This window comes from Arvicola amphibius, chromosome 3 (assembly GCF_903992535.2).
Source record: "Arvicola amphibius chromosome 3, mArvAmp1.2, whole genome shotgun sequence".
NCBI classification, from domain to species: domain Eukaryota; kingdom Metazoa; phylum Chordata; class Mammalia; order Rodentia; family Cricetidae; genus Arvicola; species Arvicola amphibius.
The window spans coordinates 32767251-32783394 of NC_052049.1; the positions used below are offsets into that span (position 1 = coordinate 32767251).

Sequence of the window (16144 nt, forward strand, 5' to 3'; positions counted from 1 at the left end):
AGATTACATTGACTAGTTTTAAAAATAATCTTTTAAAATCATTGCTACAAATGATATCTGTGGAGTATCTAGATAGGATGGTTACTTGCATGTGTTATCTTGACTAGGTTATGGTATATCTAAACATTAGCATAAGCTTTATTTTTTTTAATGTGTCTCCTGAATTTATTTCTGCATAACATTACCTTCAATGTGCTATTTGGTTTATATGCAGTCTGCTGAAAAGCCAGAATAATAAAAAGCTAATGAAGGCAGCATTTCCTCCCACATAGAATTATCACAAAGCTGGAATATAAGTTTGTTCCCTAAGTACTGGACAGACAAGAAACTTACAGCATTAGCCACCCTGCTCCTTAGAGCATGATTTAAGTCTAACTATATTATCAACCCTTTTGGGTGTTCTAATTTACCACATATAAATCTTATAGCTTTTTAGCTTCTACATGCACATGAAGCAGGTCTTTACACCAATATCTATGCAGACATTAGAAATTTTTATGTTTATATTCAACATAGACCATCTTCTAATATCTCACCTTGGTCTCCTTCTGTGCTATAGGTGCATTCTGTTAGGCACGTATCACACATTCCCCCCTCCCCCAAATCATAGGTGTCTTATCTTCACCTACACATAATTACATGAATTTTTTCTTGAAGAATCTTGAGCAGATGATGTGTGACCAATTTAGATAATATTGTTTTCTTCTCTGGTACAGTGCCTGGAATTTAGTATTCTCTCATTATCTTATAAAGTTTAATGCATGTATACATGTAAAGACTAGGAGTTAAATTTGTCTTTAGTTACATACCCTCTCTCAATTATCCTTGTACATTTCCAAGATTCATATCTATATTCACAGGACAAATAGAAGCAGAGAAAAATACAGTATTGGTTTCCAAAAGACAGGCATCCATTTTAAGCAAGAAAGTGTAATTAATAAGGTTGTTATCCTCAGAAAATATTTATGAACGTAAAACTTAATGGGCATAAAATATTTGTTGTAAAGATGGCTGTACAAAATCAATCCTAACACTCTGCCTTACATGCTTTATTGGTTGTCTTTGGGAATTCTAACAAATGCCACAAATTAAATGGCTTAAAGACAACTCTAGAATTTGTTGTCTCACAGTTCTTGAGGTTGAAAGTCTACATTCAAGTTATTTTTATGGTTGATTTCCTTTCAGGTCTATTAGAAATGATCTGGCCCCTGTTTCTGTCCTAGATTCTGGGTACAGTGGTCAGCCCTTGACTTTCATTTTCTCTTACATACAATGTTAAGCTCTGTCAGCATCTGTATGTGATCTCTTTTCCTTTTAGAACACCAACAGCTTCCCAGTCGGAGCCCAGTATTCTACAGTTTGGTCTTGAAAAGACACCTAGTTTTCAATTCTTTATCTATGTTAAAGGTCTAATGTGTGATAACTATTCTTCCTTGAAGGCCAGAATAGTTTTTTTTTCTATGCCCATTTTTTTTTGTAGTAAAGTTTACCTGTATGTTACGGAACCTAGATAAGTGTTTTAGGGATATACTTTTAGGTGAGTGAAGTTATTGAAATATCTCAAACATGTTCAGAAGTGTATATCAAAATATGAGCATTATTAGTGAAAACAGGTGACCAAATTAGAGCAAGAAGCGCCCAGGTAGATGATTTTCTTTCAGACAGTTCCTCAAGAAGAACTAGAAATACTGGCTGCAGTACAAAAGTGGATCTATGCAAAGGCAGTGAAGATTAAAGGAGAAGGATAGGAAGGATTGTGTGGTAGTGAAAAGCACGTGAGAATAAAGGGGTAGCTGGTGACAGCTCTTTCTGGATGTGGTCCACAGCTGGAGTCTAGTTTTATTTCAGTAAAGGAAAAACTTTGAAAAGCAGAAAAGCCCTTGTGTACATAGAAAACAAAAACAAACTAACTAAAAAGCTTTAGTTACCTTGTGAGGTTCCAATGAACAAAAGGTGTTGTTTCAGGGTTCTTAAACATACGTTGCTTTCTTAAACTTGTCAAAGTTTTAAATTTGTTAATGTGGAAGGAAAACTAAGAAAATTCACAAATTTCTAAATGAATGAGCATAATTCTTTATGGCCTATGGAGTTGAGAAGATGAAGTTTGAGATTCAGGCCCTATTAGGGGCTGTGATCTTGATATACATGCCGAGTCGCTCAGAAAGCCTGCTTTAAAAGCAGAAAAGGAGGCCAAGTGCCAATCAAACCTTTCTAAAATTGAAACTTAGCTTGTACTCAGTCTAGTTTCTATGTGAAATTTTCATGGTCGGCTCTGTTCTTCTCTTTCTATCCACCAAACACAGGACAAGCTGAAAGTCTCTCAGGACAGCAACATCATCTGCAAGTTTAAAGCTTCATTAAGACTTACAACTCCCTTCCAAAATGGAAAAAAAAAACATACCCAAGAGTTTTGAGAAAATGAGTGCTATTTTAGAAATAATTAAAAAATATATTTTCTTCTCAAAAAATGGAAAAAAGAGAACATCTTTAGACATAACCTTAAACAATTTGCTAGTAAATGTATGATACGTGATGATAACCCTTCAAGTAGAAGGAATAGGTTCACGAATAAAACCAAATGCAGAACTGCGAAGTCAGCAGAAAGAATAAGTGTATGGATAAATATAAACTAATTACCATTTTACAGAAAAAATAATAACTAAAATGATTTTAGATTACACCATGTATGTGAGATTTAAGTTTATGACAAAGATGATGTCAGGAAAAAGGATAGGAGAATGTGCGAAAGAGAGCAGCCTTTGACAGGAAAGGGTGCTATGCTTTCCAGGGTGCCTATGAAAGAACAGCAAAAATAAAGGTATCAACTATGCCTTGATAGAAGGACATGCAAAAGGAAATGTTTAAATCTGATTTTAACTGAGAAAGGGAAGTGGAAACGAAGATCCACCATTAACTGAGACGTTATTGCAATTGCTACTTTCTGGTGAAAGAGAAAATCAGTTTTAAACAATGGTGTCATTGGGAATATCAACCACACTCCATGACAGGTCTCATGGCCAATGCAAAAGAGACTCCATGTTTTTTGTTTGTTTTTTTTTTTTGTGTGTGTGTTTTGCTTTGTTATTTTGTTTATTGATTTTTCTCTTTTTAAACTTTGGTTTATTTTTGTTTTATGTATTGTTTTGCTTTGGTTTAAAGAGAAAAGAAAAAAAATGAATTGGAGTTGGAAGGATGTGGGAAGAGTTGAGGGAGTGGGAAAGAATATGATCAACATATATTGCATGAACAGGGTTCCAGGTTTGTGTGTTTCAGAAAAGGAGTTGAACATATAGTAGCAGAGACATACACAGTTTAATAGCTACAGGTACAGTTCCAAGAGAAGAAGCATGGATCAGTGGGGTTTGGGGTTTAGTGGAGTAGGTTAGACACTTAAAAGGCAGTAATGCAAAGAGCTGGGCCTTTGTTTCATGTATCAAAGGCTATGGTTTATTGGCAGTTCCAGTTTTATTATGCATACTCTGCTACATGTAATTTTATATATACATTCATACACTGAGCATCTAATTAGATACTTTAATATCTCATTAGGTATCTTAAAAATGCACCCAGGGTGTGTATTTTATTATTGCACCTTCAGACACTCTGGAGAGCCCCTCTCAAACTCCCATGCTGCCAGTGGTTGGTTTGTGAAACTTCCCAGCCTTTCTCCTTGCTAGCTAGTTACCCTCCTATGCTAATTTAGAAAGAGGCCTGCACTCCTCTATGCCATATTCTCTTTCTTTATCATCAAATCTCTCTTTTAAAAAACAGCGATCATTAGTTTCTAGGTCATCCTAATCTTGCATGACCTGCTCTTATGACCTTTTTGAACTTTATTGCTAAACTTTTGCATCTGTAACTACCACATTTTCAGCAAAGTTTCACCTTCACAAGTACTGCAGTTAGAGATTGATCGTGCATATCCTTGAGGATGGAGAGGATGAATGGAATTCAATCTGCAACAGGGAAGAAAGTGGAAAGCTAGAGGACAGATATTTTTTCTGATGAAGCCAACCATGACTCAGTGAAAGAGCTTGCTGTCATCCCTGCTCATTCCAGGAATGCCTCGGGTGAGCTGAAGGCTGCCAGTTTGATTTCAGGAAAAGATTTGCTTTGAGGAGTGTAGCTGCTGCTGGAGATGAGCTGGTTTCACACGTAAGCACAGAGCTCCCAAGGAAAGTCAGCTTTGAAAGCTTTCAGGAAACACTTTCTACTGAGCAAAAGACAAAATGTGCTGAAGAATGTCAAGATCAACAGAAAATATTATAATGTGTGGATGTCAGAGAGATCTATGGTAAGTTTTAGACATCATCATTCAGAAGACACAACATGCTGATTCATATACAATGTGCAGCATTTTTTTTGTCAAGCTTCTACTTACATGTGCCTTAATCCATCGTTATTGGGTTCTTTTCCTTTTCTGTGAGCACATACATTAGCTTGACAAGGTAGCTTCCGTGAAGGCACTTTAGCTTGAACCATCTCCAAAATCTTAGGATGAGACTGGAGGCTGTTTTGATTTATGGTCACTAGCACAGAGTCTAAAAGACATCCTTTCATAAATACTATCTGGTGGTAGTCAGTGTATAAATTATCTATCTTGAAACACTTCCTATAATTTGAATTAACCAAGGAGTTATGAGAATATGTTTGCAATTCAATGAGACTATGTTTGCAATATGTTACAATTGTCAGGAAAGGAAGACTTGAAATCTAGAGGCACGGTTAAGTAAAATTATTGTTTAATGTGGAATCTTACAAAAGCATGAAGAATTAAAAGAAAAAAAATCAACTCAAGTACCTGTTCTGGAGTTAAATTAAACAATTTTCTCTTCTTTCATAGACATGCTCATCTGAGTGTGGTGATGTGGGTGTAAGCATTAGCCTCATACATAAAAATCAATTGCTTTACTAAGAAGACATACCTCAAGCTCCAAGAAGTTTTGCTTTGTTCTTGGCATAGATAACATATATACTAAATTGTTCTTTTTTCCCCCCATAAGCAACTGCTCACTGTAATGGCTAATTGGATTGTTAAACTTATTGACTTTAGGTACTGAGAAATGAAACTCTATTTCTCTAAGGAGGTGTTCCCAAAGTAGGTGGTCATGTAGCATAGATTATCAGTGTTTTCTATGAGTCTTTAATGATGTCAGATAGAGATGTAGTAGAGATCCAGCTCCAGCATCAGCAAACCCATTAGAAATATTCACCCTCAGAATTCCTTCTCTCTATGTAAAAGACATTTGAAAATTTTGTTTTAATTCTTATGAATGTTGTGACTCTAAGTTACTGACTTCAACAGGCTGGGGACCGAGAAGAAAATAATACTTTTGAACATTTCTGTAAAACTAAAGACTATGATTATATGGGGGAGTTTCTTTTGGATCTCTGGTAAAGTAACAAAAGAAGAACAAGAACTCTGCTTTAACTAGGCTGGAGGGAAATAGTGTCATATTTGAAAAATAATCTGGTGTTTTTCGTCTCTGACCCGAGAGCCTAAATGAGGATGAATTTAAGAGTCATTGATGAATTTTTCTTGGTGATAGAAGAAATTTCAAAACAAGGTTGCTTGGAGTATGTGCTACAGTTGTTGTTGACTGTTATCATTCAGATCTATAATAAGTGGCAGCCAGGATATCTGAAAAGGAATTTGATTAGGAAAGGCACGTAAGCAAGCTTTAAGTTGTGGACAAGAAGTTGCTCTACTAAAGAGCATAAGAGGAACAATCAAGGATGACTCCTAAACTCAACCATTCAGTTTTTTAATTTGTGAATATTAATGATTAATCATCTAGTAAACTGTAATATCAAGAAAATGAAGTAGATTTGTATTCAGGGTGAATTTTAAAGAGAATGCTTTATTGATTGGTCAATTTCACTTAAGTTTATGAAGTCCTGAATAGAGTTTACTTTAAAATTTAAGAAGAAATTTATTTTCTTAAAAGTCATAAGAAATTTTTTATACTTGAACATAGAAGAAATAAGACATAGACTTTGAAAAAATTTATCTCTTTGGGGACTGCACTATCTCAATTAATGGCACTTTCTCATCTTTTAAATCGTACTTCTTTGCTCAAAATTCTATTATCATAAATTTATTCTTTTGTATTAGGACAAGTCTAAACTCTCAAAGTAAAGTGGAAAATGGAACCAGCTCCTCAGATAATTGCACTGAGATACTATTTTTCCCTCATTGATATGGGCTTTAGACAGAATCATTTTTAGAGCTGCTGATTATGTGTAGAGTTCAGCTAGTTACTTCCCCCACAGTGCATAAAACTAGATAATATTATTTATTTTTTTTAGATTGCATACATTTTTTGATGTCAGTACTTGGTCTGTGAAAGTCACTATCTCCTTGTCTGTGTTATTATAAACCCAGAGAACTGACTCAAAAGTAAAGTATTAAGTTTTGTTTAATATATTTAAGGTATTTTACATTTTACACAAATATAAAAATAAAGTTTCTTTCTTGGAGTCTTGGTGTATATATAAGTAAAATAAGAACTAAATTATTTGCAAATTGTACAAAAAAGTTTAAAAATCTTCTTTGCATGAATAATTCAAATTTGCCTATCATGTGGAACACATTTTTGTATCTAAAATTAAAATATATAACAAGTGGTCTTTTCTGGAATGGCATAAAGAAAGAAGAAAGAAGACAAGTATTTGCTTCTTACAACACAGATTTATCTCTAACTATTCTGAAAATTATCAAGCACATTTCCCTTTTACTAACTGTATCTACTCTAATATATTATTTTCAGTTTTGCTTATAAAATATTGCTTAGTTCTCCACTTCATTGTGTTACTGTGTAATTGAAATACATCTGGTGATTTGTAGGATACATAGTTCATCATGCAGAAAAAAATAATTTGCTAAACATAGAAGAAAACAATATTAAGATGAGTTGAAAGCTATGAATGTCTAAAAACCTTGTGTGTAGGATTCGTTTTGTTGTCTGTTTATATGAGGATTCAAGTACACAGCATGTAAAAAACCAGAACAACATGAAGAGAGTTCAGCAAACCTTACTTTGTTCCTTGAAGTCAGGCCCGTTGTCTCACAACTACCTGTAACTCCAGTTACAGGGTATGCAACATTCTCTTCTGTATTCTGCAGGCATGTGTGTGCATGCGTGCACATGTGTGTAGGTGCACACGCATACCCACACACTTTTGAAAATAGCAAATGAATGACTAGGCCTGTGTATTGACTATCCTATAACTTTGTGATTACAGTATACTCCTGCCATCAAGAGCACTTCTCTGTTAAGACAAGTGCAGAATTGAGCATATGACTGATGTTAATGAGAAAACATTCATATTTGTCTATAACTTAGATTCCTTAATAACCAAATGTGACTCACATAAAAGAATAAAAAAGAAGGGTAAAAAGTTGCCAGGAGAGGAAAAATTAAAATAGTTTATGAATACATAGGAAGATTAATCTCAGTCCTAATAAGATGAAAATTAGCAATGTACTTAGATATCTGTATTTATCTAATTATTGGAAATTAACTCAGTGTTAATATTGATCCAGACATGGGGAAAAACAAGAACTTATGTACCACCTATGTCAATGTAAAATTATAAAATTTGTTATTAATAAATGGCATCTATTTTGATAAAATTAGGAATTTGTGTAATCTCTGATCCTAACGATTTTGTAAAAACTATAAATGTCATCACTGCTTGGAAGAAATTTTTGCAAATGTAGTTGTTGCTTTTTTTGGAGTAACAAGTATATCAGAGCAAATTTGCTGGCAATCATGAGAGAGTTAGGTAGGGAGAAGCGGATCCCTCACATCTGAACACCCGTGTCAAGCAATGGGCCATGAGAGATCAAGTAGGAGTGGCACAGAATATACAACAAAGCAAGCGAAGCAAATTTCCGTGTTTTATTCCTTTGGGATTGACTGTTATCACTTAAAATATGAGTGCTTCTGTAGGTCAGGTCTAGACATGCACCTCTAACTCCAAATAAGTCGGGATAAGCCATTCCCTGTGGACAGCACATCCTGAGCATTAGCTTCTACCATCAACGGCAGGTTAGAAACCACTGCACTCCCTCTTTACTGCTGTAGCATTCCATGATGAATGGTCAAGAGATTGAATTCTGCTCCAAGAGAATGCTGGCACTAACTATGGTTTCAGTGGAAGCTACACGTATGTTAATGGGGCCCTGTTCCTTTTGCCAGATAGGGTAGCTTCAGTTAAGGCTTAATTAGGAGCCAGGTACTCTCATTAGTTTTATGGATAACAGCCATGCTGCAAGGAGGTCTTGAATTTCTATGGCACCTACCAAAACTCTCCTATTTCCTCATTTTGCATTCCAGAGTTCTGCCAAGTGCGGTGTAAAGTAAATATGTAAATATGATCCAGGGAGTTATAATATACCCCAAGTTTGCAGATTTCAATTGCAAATCATCTATCCTATCATAAGCAAGAAAAATCTAAACAGATGAAAAATCACTAGATGTCTGCATGGAGACAAAACAAATGTCAGAATTATCTAGCATGCATTTTAAAACACTCTTGGAAAAATATAACTAATTGCTTGTAATAAACAAAACAAACGTTTTAAGAAATAGAAGAAATCTGGTTAAATGGAACATTTAAAAGTTAAAATGTTCATAGCAGCATTATTTGTAATAGCCAGATCCTGGAAACAACCTAGATGCCCTTCAGTGGAAGAATGGATGAAGAAACTGTGGAATATATACATGCTAGAATACTACTCAGCGGTAAAAAACAATAACTTCTTGAATTTTGCATGCAAATGGATGGAAATAGAAAACACTATTCTGAGTGAGGTAACCCAGACCCAAAAAGATGAACATGGGATGTACTCACTCATAATCGGTTTCTAGCCATAATTAAAGGACATCGAGCCTATAATTTGGGATCCTTGAGAATATAATAAGAAGGTGAACCCCCCCAAAAAAGATATAGTAATCCTCCTGGATATTGGAAGTAGACACGATCGCCAGGCAAGAATTGGGAACTTGAGGGTGGGGCGAGACTCGGCCAAGAACCCTCCACCTGGCGAGAGATGAAGAAAATGACTGAGCCCCACATTGGAGCACTGGACTGAGCTCCCAAGGTCCTGATGAGGAGCAGAAGGAGAGAGAACATGAGAAAGAAAGTCAGGACCTTGAGGGGTGCGTTCACCCATGGAGACAGTGGGACAGAACTAATGGGAGATCACCAACTCCAGTTGTTATGGGACTGATGGAACATGCGACCAAACCGGACTCTCTGAATGTGGCCGACAGTGGGGGCTGACTGAGAAGCAAAGGACAATGGCGCTGGGCTCTGATTCTTCTGCATGGACGGGCTCTCTGGGAGCCTTCTCAGCTTGGTCGATCACCTTCCTGGACCTGGGGGGAGTTGGAAGGACCTTGGTCTTAACATAGAGTAGGGAACCCTGATGGCTCCTTGGCCTGGAGAGGGAGGGAGGGCGGGTATGGATGGAGGGGAGGGGAGGGAAGGGGGGAGGAGGAGGGGAGGAGATGGAAATTTTAAATATAAAAAAATAAACCATGAAAAAAATATACAATCAAATGAAAAATTCAACAGATGAGCTCAAGAACGCAGTGGGAGGAGCAGGGAAAAGAACAGCAAGGAAAGTGAAGACAGAGAAGTTACTCATCTGAATATTGAAGACAACATGCAAAAATAAATCACACAATCATCTGAATATTGAAGACAACATGCAAAAATAAATCACACACGTCTTTAAAAGTCTGTCAAACTTTTGGACAACATCTAATATTCTTATCATTAGAGTCCCAAGAGATATAAAAAGGGGGATAGAAAAAAACACACATATTAACACTAGATAAAAATTTCTAAATATACTATTAGAGAAAATTGTACAGATAAAGTAGACTAGGCACACAGCAAACAAGATGAAGGGAAATGTGTGGAAAATAATTACTCCTTGACTAGCCATCTGCACATATTAAACATATTATACCCTAAAAGTAATAAGAGAAAAATGAAGCCTCCCCAGAATGTGGATTGACAGAAAGTTTCTTTCTGATCAGAAACGAAGATTTTTTTTTCCTGAGGAAGTTATATGGCAATTTTCAAGAGTTGAAAGCTGAAAAGCTAACCAAAGAAAATCCCTAGGATGTACTTGGAGAAGTCAGATATGATACCCGAGCCACTAATTTCTAAAAGAAAGAAAACAACAAATAGGATTTCATCAAAATGTCAAACTGTTTGTATGCAAAATACCGTACAGGATGAGAAGAACAGAATGCACAAACTGAACAGAATGCACAAATGGTAACACATGTTTACATGCCAACACACAATGAAATCAGAAGATGAGAGGAGTAAAGTCATTTTATCAAAAAAGCAAAGCACATATACAAAATAAGCACATAAAATATTTTAAAATAGTGTCTTTAGCACAAACAAAATAACAATATAATGATATTTGTAACATAACTATTGAATCAATTAACTACAATGTTAAAACTAGAACTATCAAAAGCTCATGAGCATATAGAGAAATTAGATCTCTCCATTATGAAATACTGGGAAACTGTAACATGATATATAAACCCTGGAAAACAATTTGGCAGTCTCTAAACAACTTAAAAATATACAGCGATTAAATTCTGGGCCATTTACTCCAGGAAATGTAAAACAAACACCACATAAATAGGTTTTCATTTAAGAATTATTCAGAAAAAAAACCCAGCCTCCTTTCATGTGTAAGTTCTTGAATGGTTGCCTTCTACACTACACAACAATTCTTTCTCCACTGAAAAACAATAAGAATCTCAGAACATCAGTGTAACTGTATTTGTGTAACATCTTAGAGCTAGACGATTACTGGTCACGACAGCAGCCGATGGAGACTGGAAGGATGGAGGTGGCTGTGAACGCAAATGGGGGCAGTTCAAGGAGATAGAATGGTCAGTCCTTTATTACTTTATTTTTATCACCATTTTTGACTATTATATTTAGTTCAGAGTATCGAGCACATGACATCAAACAAGCTAAGCATGCGCCCTATTTCTGAGCTTCATAGCCTGTCATGCCCCGACAACTGGACTCTGTGTTTATAGGATTTCAGCATAAATCCTATAATTTTTGTGCCATAAACTGTATATACATTTTCCTAGTCTTAACTTGTTGTTTTTACATTATACATAAAAATTAATTATCATTTATTGTTTAAAAATTTGCTAATATGGGTTTGAAAATTGCTTAGTGACTATAGTGCTTGTCATATAAACATGGGGAACTGAGTTTGGACCTCCAGCCTCTAAGTATAAAGCCAGAAATGATTTTATGCTTCTTTCACCCCAACATTGAGGGGAAGAGGAGGCAGAGAATCCCTGGGAATTACTGCCCTTCTAGTAAAGTTGCCAAATTAGCTAATTATTGGTTCAGAGACTCTGTCTCAAAAAAATAAAGTGGAAATCAATAAACAGATACATTTCCTATCAACCTCTGATCTCTACATACTTATGTGCACATGTGTATATACACCCCTACATGTGAACACATACATGCATGCATATAGTTTTCCTCACATAAAACAATTTTTTATTAATTCATAAGGCTTAATAATCAGGAAAAACTGTATGGAGAATAAGTGGCATCTCTTACATCATATTTGTACCTATTTGTGAATTGTAGTTTGTTAAAATTACAAAATTAAAATGACCCACAAACCATAATTAGCTATCTCCTGTAACATTGATGCATTTGGTATATTTAATGACCAATATAAAATAATCTATTATTCCTTAAAATACATTTGCTTATTATTCTTTGAAGTTCCAAGCAATTATAAAACTCAAGAATGATGAAATGGAGGTTTCTTGCTAAATTTATATGGCTAGCAAGTTTTTGACATGTATGATTTTTTGCTCATGACATACAGAATGAATGAGATATGATAATAGTTTGTGAGGATTGTTGCCTTCTCTTGAGCTGGTTAACATTGGGTGTACCTGTAAATTATTAAGGACAGAATGTAAAGTAATTTTGCAATACTTATAATAGGGAAAATGACAATGTATTGCTCAACACATTTAATGATGTAATACGGTGATGTGTATCTGATATCAAATGTTATGATGTCATCCGTTATTACATAGTCATATTTCAAAACATAATACTTTATTCTGCTCAGATGTGATATCACCCTCTCCTCTATAGAAGACCCTGCATATGAACCTTGTCCCATTCTTTCCCACAAGTACCTAGAGCCCCATGATTCACTCTATAAAAGTCCCAAGATGAGGAGTGCTGTAGGCAGGGGAAGACTTTTTTATTCATTTGTCAAAGAATCAGCTTAGTTTAACGGTGTTTAGAAATCAACTTGTCTTGCCCATATTTGAAAGAGTTCTGTTTAAAGCAAGTCTGGGCTTAGCTTGAAGGAAGCTTTCTTCATGCTGTTGCTAACAATATGGTCACGTATATTTATGTGATTTTTAAAAATAAAAGTAGATATTTACATATTTATCTATTTGCTCATTTATATGTATGGGGGCACCTGCCATGATACCCACTAGAAGGGAAAGGACAACAGGATGGAACCGTTTTTCCCCCAATTTCACCAAGTGAATCCCTGAGATTGTACTCAGGTTTAGCCTAGTAGCAAGTGCCTTCACCAGCTGAGTCTCCCACTGGCCCACGAGGAGTTCTTAAGTTTGTGCTTACTTTAGTTTTCCTCATTAAGGTGTAAATTTTTTGACAATTAAGTAAATAAACAATGTAGGAAGTTTCCTTGTGTTAGCATATGCAGTCATTCACCGGAATCAGTCACTATAGGATAGAAACAAACAGACATTTGTAAGTTTGAGGCTACTCAAGAGTAAGCTAAAATCTGCAGCCCATTTTGTGGAAGTGCATTTACACCCAGTTGCTCTACTTCTCAGAGTAATCAGTTCTAACAAAAGTACTGTTTAAACATTTCATGCAAATTGGTTTGAAGTGTTGCTTAGACAATCTTATATTTAAGGGGGGAAAAAACTTCCATCAAGAAATTGTACAAAAGAAAATGGACACACCAGCTGGATAAATCTATCATATGTAGGGGGTGGAGGAGGCAGGCACTTTTAATTAGCTGAGTGAATGCAGTTTGCTGAACACAGAATGCACAGCCCCAGTCATATTAAAATGTGCCTAATTTTCTGTGAAAAAGTTCCATCTGAAAAGGCCTGACCACAGTCAATCATACTAAAAGCCACTGGTGCTTAATTTGATTTACCAATATAAAATGCAAATTAGGTTATTAAGTGGAGTGGCAGACAGAGTAGGGCCCCTTTCAAACCATCAAGTTAAATGCAAGCAGACAGCGAACTGGCTGTGCAAAGAAAATTTTAGCATATTCGTTTGATTAGTGCTACAAAAATTTAATTAGGTTGGCTAATTACTTGACAAATTGCTCTACACTAGAGAAAAGGCAGAGGAGGTTTTTTCTTTTTCATTGCACATATCCTGTGTGTATTTTAGCCCAAATGTTATCTGCCAATTTGCAAAAGCCTTATTAAATGAATAGAAGATGGTTTCCAACAATAGCAAATCGTATAATGCATATAATTAGGCAAGACCCACACGCTGTACCCATATGTCCATACTCTCTTATGACTAAAAATACTTAACACAGTATTTATATGTAACTACCTGTCAAAACAGATTATTAGCAAGCAGTCTATGGTTAAGAAGAAAATAGTGTGCATGATATAGAAAATAAATGTTGTGAAAATTCTACCCTCCAGAGGCATTTGTTTGTGACAATTAAATGAAGCCAGGATGATTAGCTGAGTTCTATAGTCCCGGGAATGCGCCAGTCAGCCAACGGTAACTGTTTGAGTTCAGAACAAAGATGCATTGGGGAAAAACTGGTTCTCTTGTGTTGCATTTTAAGAGTAAAACCGTGAACTCCTTAACAGTTTACTGACCTTTTGTAAAGCAAATATTTTCTCCAAATGCTATCTGTTTGCCTTTATCCAATTCCTCTGTTTCCTTCAATTTCAGTGAGAGAGAGAGAGAGAGAGAGAGAGAGAGAGAGAGAGAGAGAGAGAGAGAGAGAGGAGAGAGAGAGAGAGGAGAGGAGAATCAAACACTTAGGCACTTAGGGTTTGGGAAAGGAAAGCACAAGTATGATCACAAAATGAAAGAAGCTCCTTCTTGTCAAGATTTTACAGAGAACTTAGGAAGCTTTGAGGGGAATGTTCTCCATCCACAGGTAAATGTGATTCTAGGCAGAAAATACACACCTATGCACATCCGGGGGAAAGCGGGAAGAGTGATTTATGTAATGATAGCATTCTTTGCAGTATTTTGATTTTTTCAGATATTTCACTATATTTTAAAATTTTTGATTGAGCAGAAACATCTTTGAGCCTCTAACAATTTGAAGCATTTATAATTTTTGATCAATAATCACCTTGCCTGTTCAAGGTGAAGAAAGAATCCTATTTATAAACACACATTATGACTTGTAATTAATGCTGTATGTAACCCATCTAAAGCAGGACAAGTTGTAACGAAACATTGTGAATAAAACATGTAGGATATCTATTATTTTTGATATTAGTACTTACTAAATGAATTTCACAACACATTCATTATTCAGTTATAGATTCAAGGGTTTATGCGTTTGAGAATGTTATTCTTATAGGCTCTTTTGTCCTTTCTATCTTTACCACTTTGAGATTTTTGTCCACTGCTAACTTAGCAAAAATTATCTGTAGTATGTTGACTATAAAAACAATTTTGTTAATAATAAAATAACATTCTAAGGAAAAGCTGTGGTGCCTTATCATTCATTTAGACAAAACATTTTATTTACAATTACTGAGGGTGCAGTCTCCGCAAGAACAGTTTCTATAAAACTCAGCTCAGAAGCCCAAAGTCAGCAGTGAAACAAATATAGGAATATTTGTTAATATAGGAAGGATATATTAACAACTGGAGTCTTTTTCCTTCATTTATTTGTTGATTTTCATTAATTTATATCTACTCTTATTTATTTTTAGTTGATAGGCTCACTGATATTTTAGAAACATCTATCTAAATAATTTAAGTGAATGAGTTTAACATAGTACCTTTATTGATTTGCAAGTATGTTCCAAGTTTAAAAATTTGTTAACATTGCCTGCTGTCCTTGACTGTTTAGAGACTTCTGCTGTTTTAATTGCTAAGGAAACACGCAAACACACAAAAAAATATTAACTAAAAGTTCTGTTCTTGCTTGGAATAAATATATGCATATGTAAAATAGTATCTTGTAGTTCCTGAACCTTTGTTTATATTAATGTGGAGGGTTTTTGTGTTTATGTAGATTTTGTTATTCCATTCCTTTCAACAAAGTAAAAAATATAAACCATTATTTATAAGGATGATATGAGATAATTGAAATGATTTCAAAATTAAAGATAAACATATACACATATATAAAATAGCTTAAATGGAGTCACTATATAATAGGCAAACAGCCCTCCAACTAGGCATCACAGTCTAACAAGTAAAAGGTTAATGTTAGAAATGGATTATCTCTACTTGAGTTGCCAGTGAAGTCCCATACACCCTCAAGTATTATTCTCCAGAAACTTTTGATAAGCCCTTATTGCTGAAAAACCTCAAATTCTTGAGTCAAGAACAAAAGAAATCATACTGATAATAACATGGAAGCTCTCTTCCTATTGGTTAAATCTCAAACGTTCTGGAAGTCACTATGCATGCTACTAGACCAGAAAAGTAATCATCACATTTTACCATATGTGAACCTCTTAAAGCTACAGTAACTACATGCCAGGCCAAATATGTCCACTGAAGCAAAAATGACATGAATAACATTAGTGCAAGCAACCACTTTTGATTAGACTTATGATCTACTACACAAGATGGCAGTGTTCCCAGGCCCCAGAACTTGTGTTAGTTAGATCCTAGGCCCTAGGAAAGGGCCAACTACTATTGGTCCACTAAATAAGCACAGTAATTAAACTGACTCCTGATTGCTTTGCTTTATGCCCATAGATCAACACATTTCTCAATCCAAATCTGAGATGCTACTTAGTACATGACAATTAAAACAGATGCCCACAGTTCATCAAATACAGAGACTGGGGAGTGGTCAGTGCTGTATTGGACATTTGTACCA

At 35.3% G+C, this 16144-nt stretch overlaps 1 pseudogene; it reads left to right on the top strand.

Annotated features, from left to right (window-relative positions):
• LOC119809194 overlaps window positions 1-16144 on the top strand; it is a 149264-nt pseudogene that overhangs the window by 66378 nt on the left and 66742 nt on the right.